The sequence below is a fragment of the Felis catus genome, chromosome D1, assembly GCF_018350175.1.
Source record: "Felis catus isolate Fca126 chromosome D1, F.catus_Fca126_mat1.0, whole genome shotgun sequence".
NCBI classification, from domain to species: domain Eukaryota; kingdom Metazoa; phylum Chordata; class Mammalia; order Carnivora; family Felidae; genus Felis; species Felis catus.
Window position 1 is genome coordinate 8,691,446 of NC_058377.1, and position 23,745 is coordinate 8,715,190.

Here is a 23,745-nt window from a genome sequence, read left to right on the forward strand (position 1 = left end):
CTCCTCCCCCACTCGTGCTTCGTCTCTATCTCTCAAAAATGAATACATGTTAAAAAAAATTTAATATACAGTGGGTTTACCAAGCAAAGTAGACCCAGGAAAATTTGGGGGAAAGGAAGAACTCAATCAGCGAGTGACTGAAGTTGGTAATGATAATGGCAACTGTGACCCACACCAATAGGACTGAGCTCCTCCAAGCTTTAACTGTCACCGAAGCTGCCGATCCTGAAAAATGCACTGCTATTGTCTCCTTGCACAACTTCCTCCTGCCCTTTACACAAAAGAGAGAAAGGACAGTCACATGGTCAGGGTCAAAGGCAGAAAAGGGATGATTTGTTGTTACTATGATCTTTTTGGACCCACAGGCCTGTAAGCTGACCTAACCTTTCCGCCTTAAATACTGGATCTAAAAAATAGTTATATTTTACATGTTCTAAAGAACAGAATTAATTTCGGCTCTTTTTAAGTGCTCGACATAAGCTTTAGTTATTTAGAGTAAACTTAGAGGACTATTTGCTCCATTTAAAGTCTCCAGCTGAAAGTCAGTTCATTCTCCGCTGCCTCTAACACTGGCGATTCATCAGTAGGGTTCACCAGCGTTGTTGGGCACCTACTTTGTCCACTCTGTGCCAAACTCTGGGATTTGATTTACTTTTTGCTGGATGTAGGTTTATTATTTATTATTTTTGATTTTATTTTTTTAAATTTACATCCAAATTAGCATACAGTGCAACAATGATTTCAGGAGTATACTCCTTAGTGCCCCTCACCCATTTAGCCCATCCCCCCTCCCACACCCCCTCCAGTAACCCTGTTTGTTCTCCGTATTTAAGAGCCTCTTATGTTTTGTTCCTCTCCCTGTTTTTATATTATTTTTGTTTCCCTTCCCTTATGTTCATCTGCTCTGTCTCTTAAAGTCCTCACATGAGTGAAGTCATGATATTTGTCTTTCTCTGACTAATTTCACTTAGCATGATACCCTTCAGTTCCATCCACATAGTTGCAAGGATTTCATTCCTTTTGATTGCCGAGTAATACTCCATTGTATCTATATACCACATCTTCTTTATCCATTCATTCATCGATGGACATTTGGGCTCTTACCATACTTTGGCTATTGTCGATAGTGTTGCTATAAACATGGGGGTGCATGTGTCCCTTCGAAACAGCACACCTGTATCCCTCGGATAAACACCTAGTAGTGCAATTGCTGGGTGGTAGGGTAGTTCTATTTTTAGCTTTTTGAGGAATCTCCATACTGTTTTCCAGAGTGGCTGCACCAGCTTGCATTCCCACAAACTCGGGGATTTTAAAAGTAAATCTGGTAAGTAGAGATAAACGCATAAACCCACAGTACCAATGGAGTATTACAGGTACTCCGACGAAAACAGGAACCCAGTCACCAGTTCTGTTGGGCATATATACTCAAGAGGCTTCTGAGAGAATGATGTGGCTGAACCCCAAATGGGAGTAGGTGAGGAGCCATGGAGGGAGGAGGAAGAGCACAAGGTGCAAGTTTTAGAGGTGGAAACCACCTGGTGACCTAAGGGACTATGAATTGCGAAGTACTGTAGGGCAGGGAGAGGACTGCCAGGGACAGGAAGCAGGGGTGAGGGAGGCTGGAGACAGAGCAAGATAAAAAGTAGCAGATGGTAAAAACTCGCCTGCAGAACTACTGGTAAGCAAGAAAATGTGTCTTCCTCTCTGAACCTTGAACAGACTTTGTGGCTAAAATGGAGACATACTGACAGGTTCAAGTTGGTCGGCCTGCTCCCTGGAGTTCATAGGACAAAATACATTTTTGCTACCTTGAAATAACAAAACTGATTTTTTTGTCCTCCACTTGTTCTTACCTGGTTGGGGTTCTTTACTCATTGGAGTGACCCAAATTTTTATCTCCAAAGGATCAGAGGCCTGCCCGTGTGCTCTTACAAGCATCCCCTACTGACTTTTAGCACTGGCATGGTGTTACAAGGAGGTATATCTGGGGAACACCTTTCTGCCCCTCTACGGTCCCTCTCTCCCTTTACAATCCCTCTCTTTCCCTTTATAGTCAGAATTAATCACCCAGCCTACACTTGAACTTTCTTTTCTGTGTGCCAAAAAATGGCAAGGTGAGAACTTCATTTTCCAATTCAGTGGAATCTTTAATGTGTCCCTTGACTAAAGCCTGTTTCCCTTGGATTCTAAACCCTCAGGCCATTGCTCCTCTCAGGAAGGTGGGTGAGGAGATACACTACTTAGAGTTCTTTTTATTTTTTTTTTTAAGAATAACATTCTTATTTTATTTTGCTTTATTTATTTATTTATAATTTATTTATTTACCTTTTAAGTAATCTCTACACCCAGCATGGGGCTCAAACTCTCGACCCTGAGATCAAGAGCCACGTGCTCCTCTGACCGGGCCAGAGTTCCAACCCTGGGAAGATGTTCCTTCCAACCGTCCTTCTAGGCCATCCCTAAGTGGGTGAACTGCAACAGTAACTGTGTTAGTGTCGGCGATCAGGTAGGAACCATCTGCAAAACCAGTCCTGAACACTTCCTTCTTTGGCAGGTCACAGGGGGCTCCCCCACAAGGCCACTACGTGTTGGCTGCAGGGGGCCCTATCTCCTCCAGCTCCTAAAGTAGGAGGCAGCGTACTCTGTCACGCCAAGGCCACGCACAGCGAGGAAATCCCTCCCTTGGAGCGGGGAGCCTGAAGCCTGGACAGCCAAGGGGCAGGCTTCAAGCCCCCGTTCACTGAAAACTGGTAAAAACATTCATCTGAAAGTTTCCAGTACTGGGCGGCTCAGTCGGTTAAGCATCCACTTTGGCTCAGGTCATGGTCTTGCGGTTCGTGAGTTCGAGCCCCATGTCGGGCTCTGTGCTGACGGCTCAGAGCCTGGATCCTGCTTTGGATTCTGTGTCTCCCACTCTCTCTGCCCCTCCTCCCACCTCTCAAATAAACAAACATCGAAAAAAAAGTTTTTGATACTTTATGATTTAAAAAAAATTTTTGAATATTTATTTCATCTGGAAGTTTGAGGTAGGGAACCAACTCTGTCATTTTTCCAAAAGACTAGGCAGATGTCGGAATAACACATTTCATTACTTTATTATATAACCAAATGCCATTCATATTTGGATCTACTTCTGTGCTCAATATTTTACTGATCATCTGTCTCTTCCTTCAGCAGTATATTGGTAGTAGACACTGCAGTTTAATTTATTTATTATGAGACAGAGACAGTGCGAGTGGGGGACGGGCAGAGAGAGAGGGAGAGAGAGAATCCCAAGCAGGCTCCATGCTGCCAGTGCAGAGCCCGCTGTGGGGCTTGAACTCATGAAACCTCAAGGTCATGACCTGAGCCAGAACCAAGAGTGAAATGCCTAACCAACTGAGCCACCCAGACGCCCAACGCCGCAGTTTAAATAACTGCCCAGGTCCTCCATAATATCCTTTCATATTCAGATGTTCCTTGCATATTTTTTATTCTTCTAAGCTTTAAAATGGTTTTGCCAAGTTCCAAAAGAATTCCAGTAGAATTTTTATTGGGCTATAATAAATTTATAGATTGGTATTAGGGAAAAGTGACATCTTTACAATGCGTGTCTTCCAAGCCAAGAATATGACACGTCTCTTTATTTAGGTAGGTGTTCTTTCTCACTGGGCACGGATTCTTAGTGATACGAACTAGTTTCTTCTAAAGAGACTAGGTTTTTGCTGTTGTTGTTTGATTTTGCTTCTGTTACCAATCTTGCTGTTACCAACCAAGCAAGCTCAACAAAAATGTAATCCTTTCATGGTGGGACATCAGTATTCTTGACAGCATAAACACATGGGGGTAGTGTTGAAAACTGTGTTGTGATCAGCTATCGAAGTTTCCAGACGGGATTTTTTTTTTTAATTTGAAATTTATTGTCAAATTGGTTTCCATACAACACAGTTCATCCCAACAGGTGCCCTCCTGGGATTTTTTTTTTAATTTTTTTTTTTAACGTTTATTTATTTTTGAGACAGAGAGAGACAGAGCATGAACGGGGGAGGGTCAGAGAGAGGGAGACACAGAATCTGAAACAGGCTCCAGGCTCTGAGCTGTCAGTCCAGAGCCCGAGGCGGGGCTCGAACTCACGGACTGCGATATCATGACCTGAGCTGAAGTCGGCCGCTCAACCAACTGAGCCACCCAGGCGCCCCTGGGATTTTGTTTTTAACTGAACGTAGAGGAATGGCCAGTTGAAAAAACTGATTGGAAAATTCAAAACATCCAGAAACCACAATGTGTATTTCTGTTATTTGCCTACGAAGGATTTGTTTTTATTGAAAAGTTGTGTCATTATCCCACAGCAGGAATGAAGATGATAATGTTATCTCGGGCACATATTTGTGGCACATCTGAGAATTGTTTGCATAAGCGCATTGGCTAGAAGCCACATCTCCTGGTCCAAAACCCGTTCTAATATTGACAAGACAATAAAGAAGAACGGTCCATGCCAAGTTATTTAACAAAGCTTGCCAAGGAAGTCACCACGCTGGCTTTCCTTTTCCAATGCCTAACACAGTGCCTGGTATGTAGTTGGTGTCTAACTATTTACTGAAGGAATGAATGGAGTCTCTAGCAAGGATTTATGTATATGCTTTTTAAGGTAAAAACTTGAAGAGTACCACTTGCTGCCGGGCTGGCTGACTACCATGGCAGAACCAAGAACTTCTGGATTAGTGGCTGAGACTATTGAGCCCTCCTGCCTGTGCCCCATCTGATTTTCTCCAGGGCCGGCCTATGATCCTTGGTCAATTCCTCCCTGTCAACCTTCCATTCGACTGGTGGGTGTTCCCAAACAGCTGGCTTCTGTCTTCCTTCCAACCCAGCCTTCCGTTGCCAAAGGTCCTTTGTGCCTCATACCAGCCACATCACAAAACCTTGAACAACCACACTGACATTCTGCTGTTGGCACTGGAATCAGAGAATACCAAGTTACAATTTGAGTCTCGGAACAACACATTAATGACAGACATCGCCTGTTCTCCTTTACATGATGAGTAGGCTGATGGGCCAAAATCAGTCAGTCACGGCCAGAATGGGGCAGTGAACATAATTTTACCCACAGCTGCAGATATGAGTTATGAATAAGAATGACATTAGATCAAAGAGAATGCGGAGTGAGAGAGAAGCACATCCTCCCAGGTGATCAAAGCCAGGAGACTCTGCAACTGGTATTAGGAGCTGGAATAGAATGCCCACAGACTGGAGAGCAGAAAATACTGAAGGAAATTTCCAAGACAGCTGCAGCTGAAAGCTGAGCTTCTGTGTACTCTCGGGATACAAGGCAGTCTGAATGTACATAAATGTCCTAGGATGGAGCAGACATAACGAAGAATGATCATTAAAAATGCAGGTGTAAGTGTCAGGAGGTCACTGTGTCTAAGTGCGAAGTATTAAAAGAAGAGGAGAGTCAGAGTGTGAACAGAGAGGCCAGGAACAGATTCTAAGGTCACTTCAGAAGCAAAATTAGCGGGGACAGGTGGCCTGAATTCGAGAGGTATTCCCTGAGCCAGGGAGAATGGACAAGCAGAAAAAACTCAAATGGTAGAACACGGTCCATAAACACCAACAAGCGTTGTGAAAATGTGAATAGTGCAATAATTATTTTTCATGGGTTTATTAATAATTGACCATTTAGAATGCATCATCATTATTCCTCATGACAATTCTGTAATGGTGGCATCTGTTAAAATTGCTTCCATTTTAATGGTTAAAAAAATTTTTTTTTAATGTTTATTTGCTCGAGAGAGAGAGAGAAAAGGCAGAGAAAGAGGGAGGGGGAGAGGGAGAGAGTATCCCAAGCAGGCTCTATGCTGTCAGTGCAGAGCCCAATGCCGGACTCAAACTCACAAACTATGAGATCGTGACCTGAGCTGAAATCAAGAGCCAGACGCTTAACCAAATGGGTCACCCAGGTGCCTCTTAATAGTTTTGAAAGTGTGGCTCAGCCAGGTTTACACAGCAGCTTGGAGGCACAAGAAGATAGGGCTATTGGACTCCACTCGTATTTGCAATTCAACTCACACAGTCTAAAGTCCAACTCTGATTTACACACAGACACATACACACACTCTCTCTCTCTCCGAAATTTTAAGTGTGAGGTCTGAGACTAAAATTAAAGTGATATCTCTATTATCAGTATTTCCAGATATAGATAAGTAAATAGATCTTAAAAATGTATAAATATTGTTATGCTTTTGGACCTAGGAAGGTGACCTCACTGTGACACCTTGTCCAGAATCTCTAGTGACAACACCACTGACTCATCCCTCTCCTCCTCCTTCCTTCCCACTTTTCCTAGCAAACATTTATGGAGTGCTAATGACATGCCAGCTCCCACTGGGCTCTGAGAGCCACAAAAATAAAAAACACACAAGACAGGGACAACCAGAATGTGTAGGATGGGGGAAGTCAAATTTGCATGGGGCCCCTCAGAGACATGTCTAGGGCACTGAGGGAGGATCTGAGTGCTGAAGAGCCAGCACCCAGACACCAGGCTGAAGAAGGAGAGGGCCTTCCCAATCCTGGCTGGAGATGCCTGAGACTGGGGGGGGGGGGGGGGTGAGGGAGGGAGACTGAAGGCACGTGCCTCCTCACGGGACACAAGGTCAGGGGCATGAGGAGGGATAAGAGTACAATAGAGGGTTGTGTGACACAGATGGGCAGCCACCCCCCACCCCACCTCCTCTCCAGCACATGAGGGCTGCGAACTTGAAAGAATCAAGTGACTCCCTTTGGCAGGCCAAAAGAGACACGTCCGCTTGAAGGCCATGTCATCTGAAATTGGCCGAAAGAGCTGTCCTACTTAGGACGGAAACCTCCCATTTGGGTGTGGAAAAGCGAAGCACTGGGGGGGTGGGGTCACAGGGGGATATTTCCCGTGAGGGTAACAAAGTGTTGGCTAGAGAGACTGCGCAGGGAGGTGGGAAGAACAGACTTGGAGGACTGGGATTTCGGTTTTGTCTCCACCACTTATTAGCTGAGCAAACGACAGCTGTGAGCTCTAGTTTCTTCACCTGCAAAAATCCCTGGTGACAGGGGTGCCTGGGTGGGTCAGTCGGTTAAGCGTCTGACTTCGGCTCAGGTCATGATCTCACGGTTGGTGAGTTTGAGCCCTGCATCGGGCTCTGCGCGGACAGTGTGGAGCCTGCTTGGGATTCTCTCTCCTTCTGTCAAATAAGTAAAAATAAAACTTTAAAGAAGTTTAAAAAAAATCTCAAGTGATAATAAGTGGTCCCATTTATTGAATTATGTGAATTTTTAATCTTTACAACAACCCTAAGAAGTAATTATTTCTACTCCCATAATATAAATGAGGAAACTGAGGCTTAGGGAGGTTGAGAACATTTTCAAAATTTACATAAAACTTACAAATCTCGTAAATGGCAGCACTTGAATTCAAACTCATGTCTTGATTTAAAATCCGGTGATGTTAACCATTTACATCTTCTGCCTCTCTTCCATGGGTTTGTGTGAAGGACTAAATGATGCCCAGTTTTCCTGGAATGTTGGTAATTAATTTGACTACTAACTGCCTAATTGTTCTGATATTTCAATCTTAGTTTTAGAGAATAGATTTGCATCTGTGTATTTGTATTATTTTTCAAGCATAATTACTTTTTAAATTTTTTCCCTTCTTCTTTATGTTTTCTTTCGTTCAGTTTATTTCGCCACATAATTGCTTTTTAAGGAAGGGTACATCTTTTGAAGATCACAAAAACAGGAAACAATTAGCGTACTCTTGTTAGGGCAGTATAGAACTTTATTGACTGTAATTATCCATAAGTGGCCATGGGAAGGGGCTGTGGACTGGAAGTCTGAGGAACAGGCTTTAACCCAAGGCTTCGGGGTCACTGTCCTGTGTTTATCTTAGGCCAGCAGTCCCTTGCAGCATGAACAGCCTACGATTCCTTGTAACTTTAGAAGAGGATGCAATCCAGAAGGATACAATTCTAAGTGAAATTCTGTTGTTGAGTATTAATAATAATGTGGAGGGGCTCTAAGCAAGTAATAGATGAGAGACCGAAACTGTGAATTAAAGAAGATAATTTCTAACTTCTTTTCACTTGTGATGTTCTATCATCCAAATGATACTACATAGTAATCTCAGTGCACTATTTCAGTATTTCAAAGGATTTACCTTTGATCCTTTCTGATGCTCACAGGGACAATATGAAGGGGCGAGGAGAGTGGTTTTATCTGCTGTCTACGGATGAAGGAGCTACAGATGAAGAGGTGGCCAGGTCACTACATAGTTGGGGACACAGCTGAGAAAGACAGACTTTCTGCCCCCTGCTCTGTCCCCTATGCCACCGCATTCCCTGGCTCAGTAAATAAATATTAACTGTTAGAGAATGTTGTTTAATACAAACTGCATCTTATTCTAGTTGGACAGAGGAGTAATCCTCAGTGATGAATTCCTTTTTGGAAAGTTCAAAGTATTTAGTTCATCAGTTTTTGAGCCATCCGTAGGATCGACAAGGATAGGACACATGATACTTGCAACTTTGTCCCAATTCAAAATGACAAAAGCTGGAATATGGATTTAACTTTCTCTTTTCAACTTAAAAAAGACAAGCAGATAATATGTGAGGCTCTTTTTTTTAACTTTTTATTTTTTACTTATTTTTAGAGAGTGAGAGAGACCATGCAAGCTGGGAAGAGGGACAGAGGAAGAGTGAGAGAATCTTAACGTGGTGCTTGACGTGGGAATCAACACAGGGCTCGATCCCATGACCCTGGGACCATGACCTGAGCTGAAATCAAAAGTCAGACGCTTAACCGACTGAGCCACCCAGGTAACCCTGTTAAGCTGTCTTTGACCTAATACACTTTTCCTAAAACAATCATGAGCCTTTGAAGACATTTAGCAACAATGACTAAGCAAGTTCTCTTTCAAGTACATATACTTAAATACTATTGCCTCGTTTGTGGAAAAGACTCATTAATTTTTTAAAATGTTTATTTATTTATTTTGAGGGCGAACATGTGCGAGCAGGGGAGGGGCAGAGAGGGAGGGAGAGAGAGAATCCCAAGCAGGCTCCATGCTGTCAGCACAGAGCTTGACATGGGGCCCGATCTCACAAACCATGAGATCAGGACTTGAGCTGAAATCAAGAGTCGTATGCTAAACCGACTGAGCTACCCAGGTGCCCCTAGAAAAGGCTCCTTTAGCTTTTCACTCTTTAAAAAAAATTAACGTACTTACTATTATTGAAGTAGGTCACTGTTATTTTATAGCAGTTTTACATGCATGTAATAAGAAAAAATGTGTATCAGTACAGAAGAGTATAAAATGAACGTGATCTCTATACCATTCCTGCCCAGGCTGACACTCCCAACACAGGCACTGTTAACAGCTACTCCTGTCACGTAGTACTTACTATTGTAATTGAAAATAATATGCTTACAGCTGTTTCTCAATTCATCAGCTTTGGAAAATGTCCACTGACTTCCATCTATGAAAGATAAGGAAGAATATTTATATTTTCTCCCAACTTTTCTATCTCCTGTGTGTTAGCTCCATTATTTGTAATTCACTTCAATAGTTAGTATTTCTCATTTTTCTGAAAACTATATTTTAAAATATTCTTTGTAGCTTTAAATAATACTCAAACTTCTACATCTGGAATTATTTTAGATAAGGCACTCTTGATTCCCAGTCATGGGATAGGCTCTACTTCTAAGTTGTTTTTTTTTTTATGGATAGATTTACACATATACACAAGTATATATGGATACAGATATATACACATGGAATATATACATGGTTATGGTTTACTGTATTTATATTTGGCTCTGTGATTATAAGTAAGTCTTCTGAAGATTAAAAGAGTTAATCCATATAAACCACTCAGCACAGTGCCAGGCACATAGGTCCTCTGTAACGGCCAGCTATGATTAACAACTGAGTAGTACAGATGAACCTCCACTGAGAGGGAAATGTAATGTTATTTCATTGCACTTCTGCGGCTTAAATGAGATTCTTCTAAACTTGAATAACTAATGGAGTCTTACTCCTCCCTCCATTCCTTTCCTCCTTTTCTTGCTTCCGTCACTTCCTTTGGGTCATACTCACCACAGCTTCTTCTTGTCTTTCTTGGATTACAACTTGTTGGGTTACTCCTTGGAACTTTGGTTTTGTTTTGTATGGGAAGTAAGCTTTCTGAGCCTTGAGTGTCTAAAATTGTTTTTAAGTCCTCAAATTTGATTAACAGTTTGGCCAAGTTTAAAATTCTAAGATCTATTTTCCCCCCTCAGTAACTTGGAATACATTCTGCTAACGATGCACCAGGGCAGGGTTTGGTCTGTTTGGTTCATCGATCACAAGGACCTAGAAAAGTTTTGAGCACAGAGTATACACTCTGTGTATATATATTATATTAGGATTTTTGTTTTGTTCTTAGAATTCTACAATTTCACCAGGGTGTCTAGATGTACTTTTGTTTGCTTTCCCTGCCCTATAATTGGTGGGTTTTGTCAACCTAAAAACTCTTTAGTGTAAGGAAATTTATTTCACCACTTTCTTGACTATTTTTCTCCATGGTCATCCCCTATACCTTCTAGAATCGCCTTTAGAGAAGTATTAGATTTCTTTGAGCTACCTTCCACATCTTAATTTTTTCTCATATTCTACGTCATTTCACTTCCTTTATCTTCCAGGTAACCAACTCGATCTTCCATCGTATTTATATTATTATTTAGCAAATCCATTGGACATTTTTATTTTTACTTTCCAACAACTCTTTCATGTTGTCTGACGGTTTTCTTTTCTTTTCTTTTTTAACATCTATTTATTTTTGTGAGACAGAGAGAGACAGAGAATGAGCAGGGGAGGAACAGAGAGAGAGAGACACACAGAATCTGAAGCAGGCTCCAGGCTCTGAGCTGTCAGCACAGAGCCCGACACAGGGCTCGAACCCACGAACCGTGAGATCATGACCTGAGCTGAAGTCAGTTGCTTAACCAACTGAGCCACCCAGGCGCCCCTGATGGTTACTTTTCATCACAAACTATAATTGTCTTAAAAGAATGCAGGTTATAAATTCTCCTGATATGAATTAGCATTTTTATTGGTCTTATATTTGGCTCTGTGATTATAAGTAAGCCTTCTGAAGATTAAAAGAGTTAATCCATATAAAGCACTCAGCACAATTTAAAAATTGTTTTAAATATTAATTGTATTAATTGGCTAATATAGGTGTTAATGATGTGAGTGCTCTGTGTGTGCATCACTAGGTGTTTTTTTTTTTTGTTTGTTTGTTTAATATGCTAACTGCTTAGGTTGTCTTTTTTCTTCAGCTTCAGTTATTTATTTTTCTAAGCCTCTCCCTTTTTGTATTGTTTGTTCTCACAAGTCTGAGGCTCCCTGCTGTCCTTCTATACCGACACCTTAATTTAGTATCTGGTAGCTTGTGTGGGTTTCCTCTTCGGGGGTTTTGCGTTAGTCTCTCTACGCTTTTTCACTGGAATAGAATGATGACAGCGGTGGTTGTAGAAGCAGGTGGAGTCTGGAGGCGGGAAGGCCTCCCTGCAGGGTTTCCTGTGGGCAAAGCGCAAACAAGGGGATCTGGGAACCCAGAGGTTTCCAGGTGGGGGTGCATCTGAAGTCTGATGATTTCCAGTCTGAGTTTATCATAGACATTCAGAATTTCTTCAGTATCTCCTCTTAGCCACAACATCCTCAGCAAGAACGCTCTCTGAGCCGATAGCTGGCTTTCTAGAGGGCAGTGCACTGGCTTTTAGCCTGAGGGCAAAAGTCCCAGCTGCCAAGCTGTGTTTACACATGTGGAGGAAAGGGGCCCAGCTGTCTCTAGACACTGCATCTGGCTCTTTAATGAGGCCACTGGAGGTGGCCCCACAGCCCATCATCTTATTGATGACTGAGTGTGAGCTCCCTTGGGGGTGAGGAGGGCACCTTGGGAAGACACATGCTCATTTCTTGTGCCCTGGCTTACAGTTTTCTCTGCACTTTCTTTCAGGTCATCTGTCTGCTTTTCTCTTTCAGAAATGTCTCAGCACTTTTGGCCAGCTGATGATGTTTTTTCTCACATTCTCTCTACACGATCTTTTTTGTTACTTTGATGGGAATATGGGAGACAGGAGAGGCAAATGCATGTGCTTAATCTACCACTGTGTGTACACACACACACACACACACACACACACACACACACACAAAACACATGCGCATTTGAAAAGATACAATAACACATCCAGTTAATCCTTTGCGGGGAAGATGAAGTCCTATAAATTGACAGAATCAATCTCTCAATTCTTTACTTGGTTCTAGTGTTTTGCCCAGTTTATGCTTATTTAGAATATTTCATACTGAACAGTGTGTCAGGAATTATAAAGTCTGAAAATAAAAAAAAAGTTTTAAAGCGACATTTTAGAATATTTTCCAAAATTATTTGTACCTCAAATGAAGTATCATTGTTGCTTTTCCAGTTCCCTTACTCATGGATCAAGGCTGGACTCCCCCCACTCCACAGCAAGTACATGGGCCGCTGGCCGAGGCACTGTTTTAGGCATAATTCTGAAAGGAGCACTGTTCAGCTCTTAGATCCTCGGGGCATATCAATGTCATTTGCATTCTCCTGATTCCAATTCCTTTCCTGAGAAATTCCTTAAACAAGTGTCTAACTTACGAACAACAAAAAGTTTTTATTAAGGAGCATCTAGGTGGCTCAGTTGGTTTAGAATCCAACTCTTGATTTTGGGCTCAGTGCTAAGTGTGGAGCCTGTTTAAGATTCTCTCTCTCTCTCTCTCTCTCTCTCTCTCTCCCCCGCCCCTTCTAAAATAAAAGAAAAAGAAAAAAATGCACTAAAAACCCCCAAAACTGAACCCAAACTCTGAAATGAGCAACATGGCCAAATCTGGGCTCCACAGTGCCCTAACTCTGCCCTATGGGCAAATGACTTAAAACTTTCTAAGCTTTACTTTCTGAATTTGAAAATGACCATAATAATAGTACCTACAACTACACAGGCTGATTTTGAGAGTTAAGAGAATGTGTTAATTCCCTTAGCACGGTTCCGAACACATAGTAAGGGCGTCATTAGAGGTTAGTAGTTAACATTCACAAATAATTCACATCTACATTGCAGAACAGTTCTGTAATAGACCATCAATCCCTTCTTGTGAAGATACTGATAAAATATAGGAAAATATTTATTTCCTTGTTTCATCTGCTTGGTCTTTTGGCACTTTTTTTTATTGCAGTAAAATATAAATAATATAATATAAATAATAAATATAAATAAAATAATATAAATATAAAATTTACCATTTTTAAGTGCACAGTTCAGTGGCGTAAGTAGTCACATCTTGCAGAACTGAATCTCTGTACCCATCAGACAACAACTCCCCATCTCCCCTAATCCTTGGAAACTACCATCTGCTTTCTGTCTCTGTGCCTCTGATTGCTGTGGATATTCCATATAAAGGGAATCCCACAATACTTGTCCTTTTGTGACAGGCTTATTTCACTTAGTAAAATGTCCTCAACGTTCAATGTAGCATGTGTGAATTTCATTCCTTTTCCATCATATGTAGAGACCACGTTTTGCTTATCTGTTTATCTGGTGATGAACGCTGGCTACTCCCACTTTTAGGCTATTATGAAAAATGCTGCTATGAACACGGTGTACGTTCTGCCCGAGTCCCTGCTTTCATTCCCTTTGGGTGTGTACCCAGAGGGGAGGTGCTGGGTCATATGGCAGCAGCTTTTTTTGTTCATTCTTCTCATTTGGTATCCCATGTCGGTTTGCACTCTTGTGTTTGAGAGATTTATGTCACACACCAGATTTGGTTTTTTCTTTGTATCCCAAGTATGCTGATGCAGCTTTTCTAATTTTTTTTTAATGTTTATTTATTTCTTAGAGAGAGACAGAGCATGAGTGGGGGAGGGGCAGAGAGAGAGGGAGACACAGAATCAGAAGCTGGCTCCAGGCTCCAAGCTGTCAGCACAGAGCCCGACGCGGGGCCCGAACTCACAAACCTTGAGATCATGACCTGAGCTGGAGTCGATCACCCAGCCGACTGAGCCACCCAATTGCCCCCAGATGCAGCTTTTCAAAGAGGGGAGCCAGAGTCTCTTGCTAAGCTGTACCAGGTGATGACTCGCCTGGCGGGATCTGCTCACCAGTCCCAAGGGCTCCTCTGGGGATGAGGTGTCCTCTCTGTGGCGCTGTTTATTTAAGACAGGAGGAGCACCCTCTCTGTGAGCCACGAGCAACAGCTCTACAAATACTACTCGCCAACTACTCCATGAATTAGGAACTCTTACTTCTCCATGAAAATTCACTGCCATTTAACAGGGCTACAAATGGTTTCTGATTACCTGAAATGTGCCAGACATGGGCTAGGTAGGCAACAAGAGTACAGAGTGTATGAGGCTTGGCCTCCCAGTTCAATGGGGAGTTTACAGGCATTCCCCCCCACCCCCACCTGCTCAAAGCATAGTTAGAACTAACCTGCCTCATACAAGGACAGGGACAAACTTGTCAGAGACCATTTCGGTGTGCTTTGGCAATGGTGGATCTGGGTTTGGTAGGTTCTGCCGCAGGATAATTTATGGGCCTCGTCATCCAAAATCCTGAATTCAAATGGGATACAATATTTTGAAAGGGATCAGTGTAAGGGAGGGGGAGGCCCTCAAGCATAAGCTTTACTAGCTTCACAGTAAGTCGACTTCTGGGCATGGGGAGTATTAAAAAGATCCTTTACCCCTCAATCTCTCCTTCAATTAGTCCTATTATACGTTTCAAGTTTCTGTCATTATTTTCTTTCCACAGTTAAAAAATTAGAGCTTTCTGACACTGGAAATATTTGGGTACCAGATAACTCTCTTCAGTTCTCCCAGGGCCCAAGGAGGCTGATGGCAAGGCATGGACAGAAGGATAAACAATGTTTTTAAAAATACTGTGCTCATTGTAGGAAATTTGGAAAGGCACAAAAAGAAAAAAAAAATCACCTATTTCCTGCTCTATTACTCAGAGATAAATCACTGTCAACATTTTGGTGAATTATCTTCCCAGTCTGTTGTACATCCCCTCAAACTGATAACCTGCTTTTCATTTCTATTTTCTTTTCGGATACAATACTCAGGAACGTTTCCAGGTCATACATTTTATAAATATAATAAACATTTTACGAAGTTTTTTCTTATGAAAAGGAAAAACAGGACCTCCAAACACTATTGCTAAATGATCCTTAAGGCTCGGTAGATGGACTGTACTCCCCAAATGTGGATGCTGCCACCTAAAGGAAAAATGCTAAAAGTAATGAAATGACATTTGAAGATGATGTCTGAGGAGTTAAGCTGAGATACAAAGGGGACTAATTTTGTTTCGTTTTGTTTTTTTAAAGTTTCTTTCCTCTTGCCGGGTATTTTTCCCCCTCCCTTTAAGAAAGCATTTGGCAATTCTTATCAAAATAATACCAGCATTCTTCACAGAACTAGAAAAAACAATCCCAGAATGTGATTGGAACCACAAAAGGCCACAAATAGCCAAAGCAATCTTGAAAAAGAAAACCAAAGCAGGAAGCACCACAGTCCCAGACTTCAAGCTATACTACAAAGCTGTAATCATCAAGACAGTATGGTACTGGCACAAAAACAGACAAAAAGATCCGTGGAACAGAATAGAGAACCTGGAAATGGACCCACAAACGTATGGTCAACTAAGCTTTGACAAAGCTGGAAAGAATATTCAATGGAAAAAAGACAGGCTCTTCAGCAAATGGTGCTGGGAACACTGGACAGCAACGTGCAGAAAAATGAACCTGACCACTTTCTTACACCATTCACAAAAATAAACTCAAAATGGATGAAAGACCTAAACGTAAGACAGGAAGCCATCAAAATCCTAAAGGAGAAAACAGGCCACAATCTCTCTGACCTCAGCCGCAGCAACTTCTTGACACATCTCTGGAGGCAAGGGAAACAAAAGCAAAAATGAACTACTGGAACCTCATCAAGATAAAAAGCTTCTGCACAGTGAAGGAAATAATCAACAAAACTAAAAAGCCACTGATGGAATGGGAGAAGATATTTGCAAATGACATACCACATGTCATTTGGTTAGTATCCAAAATCTATAAAAAAAACTTATCAAACTCAACACCCAAAAAACAAACAATCCAGTGAAGAAATGGGCAAAAGACATGCAAAGATACTTTTCCAAAGAAGACATCCAGATGGCTAACAGATACATGAAAAGATGCTCAACATCACTCATCACCAGAGAAATACAAATAAAACCACAATATCATTTCACACCTGTCAGAATGGCTAAAATTAAAAACTCAGGCAACAACAGATGTTGGCAAGGATGCGGAGAAAAGAGGAACCTTTTTGCACTGCTGGTGGGAATGCAAACTGGCGCAGCCACTCTGGAGAATGGTATGGAGGTTCCTCAAAAAATCAAAAATAGGATAACCCTATGACCCAGCAATTGCACTACTAGGTATTTATCCAAGGGATACAGGTGTGCTGTTTTGAAGGGGCACATGCACCCCAGTGTTTATAGCAGCATTATCGACAACAGCCAAAGTATGGAAAGAGCCCAAATGTCCACTGACTGATGAATGGATAAAGGATGTGGTATGTATATACAATGGAGTATTATTTGGTGATCAAAAATAATGAAATCTTGCCATTTGCAACAATGTGGACGGAACTAGAGTGTATTATGCCAGGCGAAATAAGTCAGCCAGAGAAAGTCAAATATCATATGACTTCACTCATATGTGGAATTTAAGATGCAAAACAGATGAACATAGGGAAGGGAAGGAAAATGAAGATAAAAACAGAGAGGGAGACAAACCATAAGAGACTTTTAAATACAAAGAACAAACTGAGGGTTGCTGGAGGGATATTGGATGGGGGGGGGATGGGCTAAATGGGCAATGGGCATTAAGGAGGGCACTTGTTGGGACGAGCACTGGGTGTTGTATGTAAGTGATGAATCACTAAAATCTATTCCTGAAAAAAAAAATATGTAAAAAAACCTCCAACATTTGAGTAGGTAATATATTTGCTAGCATAAAATTTTAAGTAACAAAATGGTATGTAGTGAAAAGTAGGGCTCTTATCTATCCCTGCCCACCTGACTAGTTTCTGTCCATAGAATTGTTTCTTGTGTATCCTTCCAGAGATTGTACATACACAGACTCAATGTTTGTGCATGTTTGCATACGTATATTTATTTTCCTCCTAAATAGTGATACTGTATATTGGACCCACTATTCTCCATCTTGATTTTGTTTGTGTGGGCTTTTTTTGTATTCACTATCTGGAGGTAGTTCATGTTGGCATATACTGGGATGACTGTTTGCTTTTTTTTTTTAATGCTTGCATGATACCCCATTTAACAGTGATCTATTCAACCAGTTCCAAAGACAGGTATGCAAGTTGTCTCTGTTTTTGCTATCTTTTGTTCAATGATATGGTGACCTTCTTTGTACATGTATCAAAATACCTACATTGAGGGGTGCCTGGATGGCTCAGTTGGTAGAACATGTGATTCCTGATCTTGGGGTTGTGAGTTCCAGCCCCATGTTAGGTGAAGAGATTATTTAAAAACATGTATTTACAATCCCAGAAAGGAAATTGTTGAGGCTTTTGATTTCTTATCCAACTCTAACTTTCCCCACTTCACTCCCTGCCTTTTCCCAACACAGTGATATCAAAATCTCTAGTTTAGTCAAAAGTCACTGTTTGCATAAAACTCAAATATTATTCATGCTGAACCAAGCAGTATATATACTTGTATCTTCTTCTTGCATAACTTCCTGCTTCCTGTCATTAGTAATTGCGAATCCCCATAGCCCTGGCCAAACTGCTTCCTTTTCTACAGATTATCACCCTTCTTCCCCACAAACGATCCAACAGACTTAGAAAACTCTTAGTAATAATATCCCCCTACATTCTCAACACCTGAAATAACCTGTCAGTTCTAAATTCCTCTCCTTAGATGTCTCCCTTTGGCACTTAACACAGGACCCTGTTCTCCGGAGGTGTGATAAATACCCATCATCCTAGGATTTCCCCTCTGCCACTCTCCTGGGTACATCCTCTAGTTTTTTTTCTGGATCCCATGTTGCCTCTCTTGTTCACTCCACATTACGATGGAACTGTACCCTTTGGGAGCTTCCACCTAGATGATACATGGTTGGCAAATAATTTGAGACTTTGCATGTCTGAAAATACCCTTTTCCCCTTACACTTGTTAGAAGTTTGGTTGGATACAAATTTTTTCAGTGATATTTTATCTCAGAGTTTTGAGGTGTTGCTCTATCATCTTCCAGTATTTCGAACTATTGTTGAAAAGTCTGATGCCAGTCAGATTGCTGATCCTTAGCATCTTATGTGGCCTGGTTTTTCATTCTGGAAGCCCTGGTCTTCTCTTTATTCCCAGTTTACTGAAATTTTACGATGATGTGCCTTGGAGAGTGTGGTAGCCACCAGAAAGCTTGTCTTCTTTCCACGGGGCAGAGCGGACAAGGAGAAGACCGTGCCCAGCCCTGCACAGCATCTCCTACCCCCTCGCATCCAGGAAGCAACAGTTCTCTCCAACACAAGGAACGGGAATAGAACATCCGTGTCAGCTTATGTGATGGTTGATCAAGGGACTGGACTGGGGTGAGGGAGGTGGGAAACAGGAATATACCTGGCTCCTGGCAACCAGTATCAGAGAAGGGAGTGGGGCAAGGAAACCAAGGCTCGTGTTCCTACTTCCACTGTCTCTAATGTCCTGCTCCTCACCCCTGTGCCTGCGTGGTGCTTGCAGACCCTGAGTCTGACCTCTCTGGGAGAAGTGTCTTCTGCCTTGATCACATCTTCCTTTCCAGGAGGTTCAGCCTGCATTGTTCCCAACTCTGATAGTCTCCTCTCATTCATTCATTGATTCACTCCTTCACTCGTTCATTCTTTTCCATCTTCCAAACACTTACTGAAGTCCTTTTCTGCCATTCTCCTTATCTTTATGAGCTGTATCATTTTCTCACCTGTAGCTTATTCTAGTGGAGTTTGGATGGATCTACAAGTATGCTAATTTCCTGGGGCTGCTATGACTAATTACCACAAACTTGGTGGCTTAAAACCAAAGAAATTTATTCTCTCACATTTCCGGAGGCCAGAAATCTGCAATCACTTTCCCTGGGCTGAAATGAAGACATCGGCAGGGCCATACTCCCGTAGAGACATAGGTTCTACGAGAAAATCTTTTCCTGGCTTCCTCCAGCTTCCTTGTCTTGTGGCCACGTCCCTCCAATCTCTGCCTCTGTGATCACATCTCTTCCCTCTGTTTCTCCAAAAAGATACTAGTTATTACTTTTAGGGCCCCCTCAGATAATCCAGGATAATGTCCATATTTCAAGGGGCTTAACTTAATCACATCTGCAAAGTCTCTGTCCAATCAGGTAACATTCATAGGTTCTGGGGATACGATGTGGACAGACCCTGGGAGCCATTATGTTGCCCACCACAAGGAGAGAAGATAAAGGCATATGGTCAATGTACCATGTTTCATGGGAGTCCTTTCTATGTTTTCTTCTAGTACCTTTAGATTTTCTTTTACACATTTAAATCTTTGATCCAGTTGGAATTTTTAGTAATGGAGCTTCCCCATTCTCTGAAACACTAATTGTTAAGTATCTGTATTTCTCCCATACAGAAGAAACAAAGGTGACTTCCTCTTAAGAGAAAAAAAATTAGAACACGTTTTATTGTCCTGTGGTAAATACAAAACTATTTTTAAAAAGAAGTAAATAGGGGCGCCTGGGTGGCTCAGTCTGTTGGGCGGCCGACTTCGGCTCAGGTCATGATCTCGCGGTCCGTGAGTTCGAGCCCCGCGTCAGGCTCTGTGCTGACAGCTCAGAGCCTGGAGCCTGTTTCAGATTCTGTGTCTCCCTCTCTCTGACCCTCCCCCATTCATGCTCTGTCTCTCTCTGTCTCAAAAATAAATAAACGTTAAAAAACATTTTTTTTTTTTTAAAGAAGTAAATAGATTTAATCTCAAAGAAACCGCCTTTGCTCACTTTGGATTCTGGAGAGTATGCATGGAGAACAGAAAGGCCCTTCCTAGAATCACTTCTCGTCTGATGAGAACACCCCAGCCTCGGGCAGCGGGATGGAATTGTCTAGGCACTGGCATTACGTGACAGACACGTAGCAGTGGGACAGGTGCATGTAAGGAAGGACACCCTCACCTTCCCTCTCACCTCCCAGCCTGCAGGGAACAACACACTTTGGGGCCTGCGAACCTGTCCCTGCAGTGCATGCGGTGAGGAGAAGACCAAGCAGGCTAGGTCTCCGGTCATACTTCCCAGGGGCCGTAGGTCTGGCTGGTCCTCAACCTGAACAGGAACAAGTACAAGATGTCCACATTTATACCCCATTTCTGATACGCCCTGAGGCAGTTTGCCAATGGCCCTCCAGGGGCTTCGGTACAGGCTGTGCATAGAATTTTCTGTCGCAACCTTCTTTTCACTTAACGAAAATTTACAGTACGCCAGGGAGATTGTTTCAGGTGAAGGCATTGCAGTTTAGCTCCTTTCTGGACCTTGTGGGTTTGAGTCATGTTTTGCAGGAGCGCTAGGGGATGCAGACAGGATATTCTTTCTGAAAACTTGGGATTTCAAGCTGGGTCTTTTATTTGTATTCCCTCGTTTCTTTTAGTCTTAATTGTGACATTTCTATTATGAAAAGAGGATGACAGAATTTGAGTCACATTTCCCTCCAAGCACTAATCTAATGAGCTGCTTCTCGATTTCACACTTATGTCTTTTACACGTGGGTCCTGATTGCTTGGTCTTGCTCCCTTCCACTCCTGAATGCCCTGTCTCCCATTCACATACACGTTCATGTCTGGATCCTAGATCTCTCTTTACGGGCCCTCTCGACGCTTGTGTGTTGTCTTTTGTTACTTTTCATACCTTCTAAGCGTCCCTCTTTGTCTCAGTAGGATTGTCTTACACTTGCCCGGCACCAGATCTGCCTTCTTGCAGTGACACAGTAACACGGTCTAATGTTTTGCCTTTGAGTGTGCCCAGAGAGTGACAGTCGGAAGGACGCATGAGCGGTGGACAAAGAAAGAGGAGGAGGCGTGAAGAGATCTTGGGTCTTCTCCTTTGAAATCTGAATCCAGGACCAGAAAGCATATTTAATTTTGAACTATACAGAATGGCTGGCACACGAGCAAATGTTGGGAGCAGTGACAAAACTGAGTGCCACAGCCAATTTTCTGGCATCTCCTACTTGTTCCCCTTGGCTTTCTTGTGAAAACTTGACCATGATACACTACCACTTGCTTGTTTATGAAAGTTCTGTGAGCTGACAGCAGAGATTTTATCATCAGAAAGACTTGGTTTTAATTCTCAGCTTTGCTATGTGACCTTGGACAAATTATACAACCTCTTCAAGCTTCAGCTTTTCCACAGTCCATGTTTATCTCACGAGAGACAGAGAAAAATGCATGTAAAAGCCTTGGTATAGTGCCCAGCAATCCAAACAATCCAGAATGCCAATTCATACATTCAACAAATATTTACTGAACATTCGCTGCGCTCTGAACTGAACTGTCTGCTGGGTGCTGAGCATGCTGTGGGCAACGTGCCTTTACGGAGCTTACATGCTGGGGCGGGGGAGGCGGGAGCAGATAATTAACACATACACAAAATGTAATTACAAATGCTGATTAGCCCCTGAGTAACTAAAGAGGATGTGGGGCCGGGAATAGCAGGGAGGATCTCTCTGCTAGCAAAACGGAGGAAGGCTTCACTGCAGCCTGAGGAAGAGAATGAGCCAAGCGGAGCCAAGAGCAGTTTAAGGCAGAGGCAATTAGATCACTGGCTTGGCGAGAGCCCCCCTCACCCCAGCCCCCCACCCGCAACCGACTGGCAACTGGCGAAAGCCCTGGGTGGGTTGGGTAGACGCCTAATGGACTCTTAGGGGCTGGAATCCACAGTGGATTCCCAGTTTTGAATCCCTCTTTGTGCAGGTTCACAATCTGCCAGACTGTTTCTTTTCTACTCTGGCTCCATCTATTGAATGAAAACGACCAGTGCTACCTACATTTCTCCATTATGGCTTTGTTTGCAATCTTCAAATTAAGTGGAGACTGAATACACTTTCCCTTAACTTTAGACTTCATTTTCACTCTGCCAAGCTCTATGTCTGGATAGAAGGAGTTTAAAGGGATTTTGATCATTCCTTCTGAGCACATTTTCTTTCTTGCAGGAAAGTTTCAGTGTCTCATAATAGTAATTAATTACTTTGGCTACTGTGGGCTTACAGAAGCCAGAGCCTTCCACTTGTTTTGTTTAAATGAAAAACCACCTTCTAAAGTGGAGTCACTCTGGGGCGCCTGGATGGCTCAATTGGTAGAGCATGTGACTCTTGATCTCAGGGTCATGAGTTCAAGCCCCACACTGGGTGTAGAGATTACTTAAAAATAAAATCTTAAAAAAGAGTCACTTATGCCAAGAGTTCTATGCGAGTAAGCCAAGACTTACTTTGCCTAACCTGCCTGCACTTTCAACCCCCAGGCGTGTAGCCTGGGACTGGTCAACGTGAATTTCCTGGTTAGTACTAGGAAATCTACCGATAGACCCTCCTGCTCTCCTTAGGAGGGCGACCTTGCCTGAAACAATGCCTTCTTTGGTAATAATTTCCTCTTTTTTGCTCCCTTTCTGCTTTAAAAACCTTTCCTTTTCTGCAGCTCAAAGGAGCGCCTTTCAATTTGCTACATGGGCTGCTGCCCCTTTCATGAATAGTTTGATAAAGCCAATTTTATCTTTCAACCTACTAAGTTGAATTTTTGTTGTTTAAGGATTTTCACTGGTCCTCAATTAACTATTTTCAGTTTGCAAAAGTCGCCTTTCTGGAAGACCTTCCACTGATAACTGTTACCACTATGAGAGTCCCAGGGGCTGACCTGGTCTAACACAAGGCTTATGCAGCTTTCCAGTCCTTTTGGCCTCTTTATCCTAGAGAAACCTGGCCCACCAGGTTGTCCACATTATTTCGAACACTTGGAATTGCTTTTCTGACTGTTTCACTTCTTTTCTACTCTCAAGCTCAGGGGTAGTTTCAGTTCATTAACTCTTTAAACTAATGTTTATTAAATGCTTACTATGGGGCAAAACATTTATTTATTTTTATTTTTTTAAAAGACACAGCTACTCTTAATTTTTTCTAATTTTTTTTTTTTTTTGAGAGAGAGAGAGAGAGAGAGAGAGAGAGAGAGAGACTGAGTCAGAGAGAGAGGGAGACACAGAATTCGAAGCAGGCTCCAGCACAGAGCATGATGCGGGGCTCGAACTCATGAACCTCAAGATCATGACCTGAGTTAAGTCGGATGCTTAACCGACTGAGCCACCCAGGTGCCCCAACACTGATTTATCTAAATAAGAGGATTTACTATACTCTTATCGGGGGTACATTAAAGTTGTTACCCTCCTGAAGAGTGTATGCCAGGAGGTGGGGGAAGGGTGGATACGGAGAGAGACCATAAATAAATAAGTATAAAGTGTGTGAGACGGCTGATAAATGCTGCACAGCATAGGAAGCATGGAAGAGGAGACAGAGAATGGGGGTAGGCAGTTGCTATTTCACGATTTGCAAAGGCCTCACTAAAAAAAGTGACATTTGAAAAGACATGTAAAGAAAGTGAGGAGTGAGGCATGTAGCTTTCTGGGGGGGAAAGCATTTC

At 42.4% G+C, this 23,745-nt stretch overlaps 1 long non-coding RNA gene across 12 annotated transcripts in view; it reads right to left on the reverse strand.

Moving 5' to 3' along the window:
- The window catches only part of LOC111556556, a 57,341-nt gene that overhangs the window by 24,048 nt on the left and 9,548 nt on the right, over nucleotides 1-23,745 (reverse strand). For 2 of the 12 annotated variants that reach the window (XR_006585892.1, XR_006585891.1), the window contains exon 4: nucleotides 2,326-2,472. The exons of 2 other annotated variants lie outside the window; for them this stretch is intronic. This is a non-coding gene — a long non-coding RNA (uncharacterized LOC111556556). 8 more of the 12 variants (XR_006585894.1, XR_006585893.1, XR_006585896.1 and 5 more) reach the window with 8 other exon arrangements.